Below are 11363 nucleotides of genomic sequence, written 5' to 3'. Positions count from 1 at the left end.
TTGTTAAAGACATAAAAGTAGGATTTAGATTTGGTAAATCTGGTGAACATTTGCTTCCTATGCTGTTGCATATCACAGAAGAACTTACCAGTTTCTCAAAGCATTACATATAAGTATCATTCTTAACTACCTATTGGAAAAGCACCAAAATGAGATTTTCTCCATTGATATGACTTTTATTTTTTAAGTACACTAGTTACAGTGTATTTAATGAGGTGAAGTGAGAGAGATTAGACCTTTTCACATATTAATCTGAGCTTAAATTCTGAGAAGCATCACTGTTTTATAAGAATGGACAGAGGCATGTGTTTATCTCTGAAAGAACAGCTATGGCTAAGTCAAATGCCGCTTTTCATAGCTGAATGGCTGGAATTAAATAGCATGAGTCAGACAGACCATTAAAATAACAGTAGCTTCAAATTATGACTCTGACACTTTCTGTATGATGTGAACAATTATACTCCAAAGCCATTGCCTCCTTATCTGTAAACAGGATAAAAATATATACCCTGTAATGTTACGTTGTTGTGAGCTTAGATGCAGTAATGTATAAAGTGATTAGAAGAGTTCCTGGTACTATAAGTACCTGCAAATAACTCTGCATTTACTCTGATAATGAAATTTATGTCCTAATATCACTATTCCTATAGATGAAATATCCTCTCCCCTTTAAACTTGGAAAGGAAAAAAAAAAAACACTTATATCCTAATAAACTCACAATGCTGGAATGCTTGGAACTATGGAAAAATTATGACATGAGAGATCCTTCAGAGGGGCTCAGCAATCTATTATTTTTGCCCAGTAGATGTCCCAAGAAATAGAGAATTCTTCATCACGTGTAATGGACGATCAGGCTTCAAAACGCTTTTCCAAGGAGTGGTACCACCAGTGAAAAATAGAACTGCTAATTTCACATCTCTTAAAAGCACCCTGTATCTGAGCTTAGGTCTTCAGAGTGTGAACAGCCCAAACATTTAGCTTTGCTGTTTTATCTGAGTAGATGAAATTAGAAGTCAGCTAATATTAATGACTATGTTTACAGTAATCTTCAGTCAATGAAAATCAGTCATGGTTACACTAGCTAATAACGAAAATTCCTTCTTAAAGATCCCAGTCATAAAAGTAAAATCTCAAAAACACCCCATTAATAATGGTTTGTGGACAAACAATACTGAGTTACCTATTATCAGAGTTTATAGTAATTAGAGCTGTGTAGAAGAAAGTTAAAACTAGCCAAACCATCTTTCTACAGGTAAAACAAACACACTTATAAAATACAGAAAACTATGGTCCCTCACATGTATACTAAATTTAAGAAAAAAAAAAAAAAAAGAAGTGTAGGTCATGAATACTCCTCATCGTTACTTAAATGCCAAAACTAAAAATTGGCCACTGGAATACAATAAACCTTGAAAAGTACTCTCTCCTGGAAATAGGCATTTCTTTTAAAAGTATTCTTGGTCTTACCCTAGAGGGAAAAATTATTAAAATAAATTAACATTTTACTGGGTCTCTAATTGGAAGTGGCTGTTCTCAACAAATATGTTTATCAAACAGTGTGACTGGCAAAATGTATTACTGTAGCTGTAGTTATCCAAATTACATGCTGTCTAAAGTAAAAAGGGCAAAAGCCATCTGGCTCATATAACTTGCATTTTCTAGACAGCTTGCAGCTGGTTCTGATTAAGCAGCATCTCAGAACTCCAACAGATCTATTTTTATCCCTGGAAGTATATTTTTAGGGCTCACACATCCAAGGCACAATGCATTTGCATTAATAAATGAACAACTACCTTCGATAAGGAAAAGGTTTATGTAAAACTGTGGTTTGGTCTTCAGCTATACCAGATGGGCTACAAATTGAATATGGTAGCCTGAAACCTAATTTTGAGAACCTCCTCCTTTCTGGATGTTCCAAGAGAGAGAGACACATAAAATACACCTTTTCTGTCTTACGAAACAATCAAAAGGAGATAGCTCAGGGGTGCCTGGGTGGCTCAGATGGTTAAGCATACTCTTGATTTCAGCTCAGGTCATGCTTTTGGGTCATGAAATCAAGCTCCAAATCAGGCTCTGCACTGAGGATGGAATATGCTTGTGACTGTCTCTCTTCCTCTCCCTCTGCTCCTCCCCTCACTCACACATTTTTATGTGTGTCCTCTCTCAAATAGATAAGTAAATAAAATCTTAAAAAAAATAAAGATGGCTCAACAAGATACTTGACTGTATTATCTTATTCATCTTATGAAGTTGGTACAATTATCAACAGATGAGGAAACAAAAGTTTAGAGAGGTTAGATAACATTCTCAGTGTAAAAAGCAGTGAATAATGCAACAAGGATTCACACCTGTCTCCTCTAGCTCCAGAGCAAGAGCTCACCACCGACAGGGTTAATGAATTTCAATAAATCACTTTTTCATAATAGAATTTAAGAATATTGTATAAAGAAGTAATCATAAAGGCTGATGGAAGAACATCCTAGAATTGAATCTTATAATAATAAAAATGATGAATAATAAATAAGGAAACTTTTTTTTATTTGGGGGAGGGGGAGTAGAGCCAGAGGTGAGGGAAGGGCAGAGAAAGGAGAGAGAGAATCTCAAGCAGGCTCCCACCCAACATAGAGCCTGACATGGGGCTTGATCTCACAATGTTGAGATCATGACCTAAGCCAAAATCAAGAGTTGTACACTTAACTGACTGAGCCACCCAGGTGCCCTTGTTTTCTTTCATTTAAGTCTCCACAGTGGTTTTCCTCATCATCCTATTCATCATCATCCTAACCATCAAATTAGGACAAAGGCAGTCTTGGGTGCTAGACAGAAACATTAAAAAAGGCAGATTACTAAAAAGATAAGCATTCTAATTTTTTATAATACTCTGTCTAAAAGAAACTCAGTGAATCACTGATCTCAGTAAACAGCCTGATCTTTTAGTAACTAAAGAATCCCTTCCAAGAGAATCCTTGCACCTTAACCTTTATCGCATGCCACTTAGCCCTTTGCTCACTCCCCTGCAGTGGTCTTTTGTGCCTGAAATATGAACTCTCTCTCTCCCCTCCATAACTCCACACCTTTCCATGCATCCTCCTCACTTGTCACTCCTTCCCCATTATTTACTTACATTATACACTGTACTCACTTGAATAGAAATAATCACAATGACCATACTTTACATGAACAAATCTATGCTTTAAACATTGTTTATTTATGTCTTTCCAGCTGCACTTCACAATGTCTATTATCATAGGACCTAGGTTTTCACTGTACATTTTTCATCCCAAGAGCTTAGAATAGTAAGTAGCACTCAGAACCTTTTGCTGAATGCATGAGTACAAAACTCATTCTTTCCAGGGACAGATTTAAAATACCCATTATCAAGTAGATCTTTCTGTTCGCGATTAACAGGCACCAGCAAACATCTCTACATGTAACTTCATCATAGAGACCAAGTCAAATAACAGTCATGGATACTATGACTGTATCAGAAGAAAACCATGAGGATACCAACACTTGCACCAAAGTTCATCATTCTCTCATGCAAAGGCAAAACTTACATTGGACTTCTCTCAATATATCACAGCACAATCAGTCTCAAAACAAACATCAGAAACTCATTCACTAAGTACTGTATTTGTATTCAAGATACACTATCAGGGCCTGAAAATCTATTTTTTTTTTAAGTCTTAGATCTGCAGAGGTGCCTAGGTGGCACAGTCGGTTATGCCTCCAACTCTTGGTTTTGGCTCAAGTCATGCTCTCAGGGAGAAGAGATCAAGCCCCACACCAGGTTCCGTGCTCAACAAGGAATCTGCTTATGACTTTCCCTCTCCCTTTACCCCGCACCCTGCACACACACTCTCTCTCTCAAACTTTTTTTTTTTAAGTCCCAGATTAATAGTATTGGGACTGTGAGTTAGTGGGCTTCTTTGATGGGTGAATTTTTACACAGGCACAAAGGTGGTGAAGCCCAACTCACTAAGAGCTTTGTAAGCTGCTTTAAAATGTAAGTTAAATGTTGTGTAGATGGTTACTGATGGGATTCCCAAATCATTAATCCAAGACTGACATTTTCTCCTTTTATTATCAGACATTCTCCTTCCACAACTATAGTTACATGCTTTTATGTCTCCAGGGGACTTTGCATGCATTTTAAGTAATTATGGTCATATTTACCATCAGGACTCCAAAGGAAAGGCCGCCCTGTATAAAAATGTTAGGGAGTATTTTATTCCTATCCTTGACGTCATTGCCATGCTCTCTTTACAAATAAATACCTTCTGATGGTAAAAACAGATAATAATGAATGGTTGCCAAGTTTCCTCTCCTCCAGAATGTCATGGAGGATTAAGTGTTAAAATGATGAACTTAGCTATAAATAAAAGGGATCATTTCACTATGAATAAATAAAAATTGTCAATTTATAACATGAGAAACTCCTCAGGCCCAAATTCAGAAGAGGAAAGGAAGAAAATCTCAGTTTAATTTACAACCTTGAGCTGAAAAACACAGTCCATATTAACTTAGTTTTGGTTCCACATCATATAGCAACTCCCAAAAAACAAAAACAATACTTTCCTGATTCTGGTGTGTCATAGGGTGCAAAGAAAGAAAAGGAAGTGACTGGTTTAAAATAGGCCTTCTAAGTGACTCAATTACATTACATTGAACTCTTTTCAACATCCACTAGTTCTAAAGGTAAAATGTGGATTCTAGTTGAAAAAGGTTTAAAATGATGGTACAAGCTGATTTACATTACAGTATCTGAAATAAGAAACTCTCTTAGCCAGAAGTTACATTATTAGATAAGTGATAAATGCCCAAAGGTGATGATTCTCATCAGCAATTTACTGAATGTGAATTGTTTGAAAAGTAGCGATCTCATGATAAATTCAAAGTTTCTCCATTAGACTCTCAGTTCTTTGAGAGTCAGATCTAGGTCTTATTCAAGGCTGTAGCACTGGACATAGTAGAATATCTGGATTTTATATGGTATTCCAATGTCTGATGAACACAATTAAGTCTGAAAAAAATCCAACTATGTGCCTCACTTTCCTCATTATATCAGTAGAATGTTTACAGTATATATTGTTTGTAGTTGTCCTTAGTAGACAAAAAGAGAATACCAGTTCTTTTCAAAAAAACTACATACTACTCTTTTCCCTTAAAAAACTGTTCCCATTTCTGATTTGAACCAAGGGAAATCTGAACTAACTCTTCTGACTGCTGTACAGTCAACAACAATCAGAGCTGCATCTCAGTGATTCAATTCCACAATTTGGTCCAGATAATATAGCAGCCTTACATTTATTTCACTTAATAGAAGATTATAGTTTATACAACATAATTAATAAACAGATAGCAAAGCATATCTTAAGTAAAAGTCTAATTTTTCTCGAAATTTTCTTTCCATACTCTATGTTATCAATGATGACTTCGTTACAACTTAGAATGGATGTGCTAGGACATTTTGGATACAAATGATTAAGTCTACCACACAAATTAGAAATGATTTAAGATTAGGAGAGTTATTTTTTGTTTTGTTTGCTGCAGGTGATGTTAAGGGAAAAAAGAGAGCTAGCTATTGAGATAGAAAATATGAAATGTTATGATCTGGGTAGCTATTAAGAAACAGTTCTTTCAAAAATAAAATAAAATAAAATAAAAAAATAAAACAGAAACAGTTCTCTCTCAAATGGAGGATTCAGTAAGTTTTTTACATCATGTTTACTATGCCTGCTCTTCTTTCCCACACATTTCTTATCCCTCCATTGTTAAATTAATGATTAAACTGACCAGGTTGATCTGAAATCACCCACAGGTAAACCAGTAGTTCTTTTAAAGGGAATCATATAAAAGTACTACCAAAGCCAAATGATACACCTAAAAACTGTGTTTTTAAAACACAAATATAAAGATTCAATATATGTAACAATAATAATAAATAATTGCATGTGTGTATGTAATAAAAAACATGATAGGAATAATAAATATAAGCATACTTGCTTTTTTTGTGGCTAAGACTTCCCACTAAATTTATATTTTCCTGTTGGCAAACTGAACTCCAATAAAAAATAAATAAATAAATAAATGTATATTTTCCTGATAATCTTTTCTTCTCTATACTTTTCCTCATTATTAAATTGAATACATTCTTATAAGATGTCTCAAATAATTTTTTTCAAAGAAGTGCATAAATTAAACATAAACACTTGGACTAAATTTATTATCAAGTGTCTGCTACTCTTAATTCTGCACTTGAACTTACTCTGAGGTTACAGAACTTGGACCACTAAAATCATTTCAGTGTGCCTCCCAAAAGAGAATTTTTAAAAGGCATCCATTTATTCAAGTCAATGGCCCTGTGTATATCCAAATTATATTTTATGATTCAGATAGGAAACCAACTCCTCATTATTCTTTCATCTCCTGTAACCACAAGAATAATCATGTAACTGAAAGGACTGAAATTCAAGGAGTCTCTCTGGGAATATTTATCCCCCCCACATCCCCACCTTTCTTTTCTTTTTTATAATGGGATCCTGGCCAAGAGAAGTGTTCTCGTACATAAAAAGAATTACACAAAAGAGAAAGTCCAAAGACAGTCATCCATTGGGATTTCTTTATTTACGTCACTGAGGTCCTGCTTATTCCTGACCTAATTTGCCAATACAAAAATATTTTTAAATAAAGCATACATTATAAAACTGAAATAATGAAATGAGCTTGAGTATGCATTTAAATAGGAGAGTTTAAATAACTGATGTACACAGAATTCCAGAAATGATTACTATATTATATGTTTGTTTTATTTTCCAAAACTCCTGAGTATCTTTTATCCCCTCCTTGTCACCAATTAACAGCTGCAGTGATAGAAACTATAATTCACATGCCAAAGATGTACAGTGTAAAGTTTCCGTGGCTATAGAACACAGACTGTTTTCTACAATTTCAATCAGATTTTCATAAGAATATGTTTTCTTGGTTCAAGAATTTTTCATTGACATACTGTCAGTTTCAAAATTAACATCACTAACACATCTATATTTGCATCTTGTGTATGCTAAATCCTATCAAAACCCAGAAGTAATACCAATGAATGTTTGAGAGACCACCCCAGAAGATGCAGGAGTATATGCTCCAATTTTTCCTTGAGTGCCAACCCCAAAACAAAAGCTTTTTTAAAAGAAATAAATCAAATATGGAACTACCTGGAGATTACCAAAATAATACTCATAACATGTACATAATTATTTCATATTAAAGAAAACTATGGAATTTAATTGAGATACAGAAAATAATCCTAAATGAGATTATAAGATTAAAAAAATCAAACGTTCTCAAGTAATTTTGTAGACATAAAATAGCAATTAAAATTAATATAAAACTTTCATTAGTTTTAAAAATAAACAGGTGAAAATATGCTATTTCTCTGTGCTACCACAGTACTATATTCACCTCTCTTTTATGTTTTTTATCACATTATAAATGGGTTTTTTTTTTTTTTCATGTCTATTTTCCTTGGAAGATGTTGATTACCAGGGCGGGAAACTGGGTATTGTTCATTTCTCTACCCACATTTTTTCTGGTATATAATAGAAGCTCAATGATTTTTTAAAAGAAGATCTGAGCCAACCAGATTTTAAAACTTATTATAAAGCAACAGTATTTTTTTTTTTATTTTTTTGAGAGAGAAAGTGACAGCAAGCGAAGGAGAGGACAGGCAGGGGGTGGAGAGGAAGAAAGAGAATCTCAAGTTGACTTCCCACAGAGTGCAGAGCCCAAGACAAGGTTTGATCTCATGACCCTGAGATCATGACCTGAGGCAAAATCAAGAGTCAAATGCTAACCAACTAAGCCACCCAGGGCCCTAAAGCAATTAATAGTTTAAACTGGTTTTGATATTTATTTTTGAAATACATCAACAAATAAGAATAGAAAGTCCAGGAAAGTTTCTAATATACGTAAAAATATTAATAAAAAGGAAGTTCAAAACAATAGCTATTTAATAAATAATACTAAGATAACTGGTTGGTGATTTGAGGTAAATTGGGTCAAAATTTATAAAGTATAATATAGTCGTAATACAAATGCCTCCTTATCTTTTTCTGTGTATGTGTGGCTGAGTATATACGTATAAATATATGATCTAGTTTTAGCATAAAATAAAATCGGGTATTTCTGCAAGAATGATAGCTTTCTAAACCTTGAGTATTTAATAAAAGAAACAAAAAGATGTTAAGTTTTGTGTAACAGTTCAATCTTTAACTTCTAAGAAAAGTAATAGTCATGGTAAAAAGAAAACAACATATTGCAGAAATATTTATCAAATACAAGTGATCAAAGGTTTTCTTCTATGTTACAAAAGGGGATAAACAATCTGACAGAAAAACAAAATTCAGAAGAAAAATGAGGCAATAATATGGAGGATCTACAAATGGGAATCAAATTATTAAGTACACATAAAAAAAAGAGAGCAACCAAGCATTTTATTTATCAAAGTGAAGCAAATTAAGGCAACGCTGAAGTATCATTTTACATTTAACTAACAAATACAAAAGTTCTCAGACACCATATCCAAGTTCTTAGAAAAATAGATAAACCTATACATTATTGCTGGAAATTTACAGTAGAAAGCCCACTTGACAAAGCACTTCAAAAGCCATTTTTCAAAAATCACATCCCTTGACCCATAAAAATATTTGATACTTTTAACCTAATAACATCAGGCCAGAAAGTTTAAACTGAGTAAATAACCACCTACACACAAAAAAAGAGGCATATTCAAACAGATTTTTGTGGGGATGTAATATACAGTAGCAAAACATTATAAGTCTAAATCTTTAACATCAGAGGAATAATTAAGTAAACTACTGATTATCGAACAACCACTCACAGAAACCAGTCATTAAAGAATATATAATACATGAAAAGGGCAATATAAACTGAAAATGAATATGACTTGAAGCCAAAAGGAAACAAACTGCACAGGTTGGTATGGTAAGGAATATCTCCCTTCTGTTGGTAATATTATTCTATAATTAAAAATTGAGAAAAATGGTTATATAAATTACTGGTAGATGTTTAAAACTAGAGACACACACAAGGATCACATATGAGGCCAAAGCTAAAAGCAAAATTAATTTCTTCGAAAGAAAATTACAGCTTCTGAAATGTAGTACATGCCCTGGCATTTAAATGGAAAAAAGGCTAAAAATAATGGGGAAGTTACTACAGTAAATAAATGAAAGACAAAATAAAAATGCCTATGCAAAGTATTTTCTCCATGGAGATCAAGAACTAAAGCTGATTTTAAGATAAAAAACAGCAGTTATTTGGTCCATTCAAAGAAGCTAGAAAACAAAAGAGAGTATTACAAAAAAAAAAAAAAAAAACTTTCCCTGTGACTAATTTTTTTTCACTTTCCCCCACCAGTCATCCCTCTTAACTCCTGTCTCCTGTGCACCAATAGTAGCCCATTGGTGTCTAACCAATGACTGCATGGTTGCAATCAGTTTGTGTACATTCATCATTTGCACACAAACTTTAATATTAGCTTTAAAAAGAACACTGAAAAAGAATAAAGGAACATTGATGCAGAGGTTTGGAGAAAGGGCAAGCTACACCTTATATCTGTATAACATTACTTGTAAAATACAGTGCTCCTTCTAATTTTAGTTTCATTAAGTGGAATGAAAACGAGAAAATTTGTTATGCCCGGGTGTTCACACAACTCTACCCGGATTAGCCACTGTGTTGAGACACATCTGGTGTGCCAGAAACAAACTAGGAAGTGGTGTGTAGGAGGAAAGAAAATTAAAAGTTGTCAAACATATTTCTTTAGGCACTAAACATAATCTGTTATTCTAATTATTTTCCTGATATTGATGTAGCCAAATTAATTATTATACAAACTAAAGTAAAACTTTTAGGTTCCCCCGAAACTTTCCCTTCACTATTTCTTACATGGCATGTCCACGTAACACCCCATACACACAAACACATATACATTATATTAGGAAATTTTCTCCTTAAGTTATTTTATACCTTCTATTAGATTATCCTACATTCCTCAAAAATATCCATATATTTTATGCTTCTTTATCTGTTAATAACTGGACACTTATTTCCTCAATATTCCCCTTATAATCAGAGCAACTACGACTACATGACAATTTTAGGCCAAATCCAATGACAACAATGAAGACAACTATAAACAGTTTGACAGTGGGAAATAAATTGCCTGGAATCATCAACTGATTTCACACAGACAACCAAAGAGTCTATATTTATTTATTATATTTATTTATTAATATTACATTATACAAAATTAAGGCTCATAGTCTTTTGATGCACAGTTCACCTTTAAAAATGCAAGCTAGGAACCTCAGATATCTTTCTAGTTCTGTTTTCCTACATAATAGTGTAGTATTATAGAAAAACACTTTAAAATACAGGTAAACACTGATCCACTACCTCAAACTAGGAATGTGAAGACTGTTCAACAGCTAAGATTTATAAAGCATTTATGATGTTTCAAACACTGTTCTAAAGTGCTTTCCAGGTATCAATTCACTTAATTCTCACAAGACTTTTGAAATAGACAGCATTAATTAGCATGCCCACTGTGCAGATAAGCAAACACCAACAGGGAGATTGTGAAAGTCAGTTGGTGGAACTGAGTTTCAATCCAGGTCCATAGGTCTCCACTGCTAGTCTCTGCTGGCCCAGTGCCTTCCGCTGTTTATCATGATTACCTTTGTGTAACTTGCTGTGTGCCACTCCTCAGGGGCCCTTGACAGGCCCACTAAGCAAAAACATTATGATGATTCAAGAGATGTCAGTTCAACCACTTCTTCAGAAACAATCTTAAAGGTGATGGTTTTGATTCCAAGAATGTACTAAAATATCTTAAATCTTAACATCTTAAAACATAAAATCTGAAATCTACTCTGCAATTCAGTATCCTTTTAACTAAATGGCCTTGAACCTACTAAAAGGAAGCAAAATCTAAATGAGTGTACTAGTGGGAGGAGAATCTGTAAGAGTCCAGTACATTATCATTTTTTATTAGTTTTAATTTACCTCTGAATGAAGTAAAAGTGTCTATGCACAGATGCAACATCTTTCACAAGGCAAGAAACCCTAAAGAAAGAAATCTTAATAGGAAGGATACTGTTAAACATTCTTTAGGCTCATAGGTAGCTCTCTTCAACTGTTGCTGGAGAAGGTAAAGAAACAAGGTGATCACTTAAAAAATATCTGAAAAAATACAAAGTCATGAAACCTAGTAGACATTTAATTCCATCAAACTAAAAATCAACTAGAAAGTCTAAGACACTTCTATGACCTGAAATTTTAC

At 33.7% G+C, this 11363-nt stretch overlaps 1 protein-coding gene across 12 annotated transcripts in view; it reads right to left on the bottom strand.

The window, feature by feature from the left end:
• Positions 1-11363, bottom strand: part of HDAC9 (histone deacetylase 9) — a 1020499-nt gene that overhangs the window by 795906 nt on the left and 213230 nt on the right. The gene's annotated exons all lie outside the window — the stretch shown is intronic.

Source organism: Canis lupus, chromosome 14 (genome assembly GCF_003254725.2).
Source record: "Canis lupus dingo isolate Sandy chromosome 14, ASM325472v2, whole genome shotgun sequence".
Classification (NCBI taxonomy): domain Eukaryota; kingdom Metazoa; phylum Chordata; class Mammalia; order Carnivora; family Canidae; genus Canis; species Canis lupus.
Note: the sequence above shows the minus strand (reverse complement) of the source record. Positions and strands in the feature narration are given on the sequence as shown.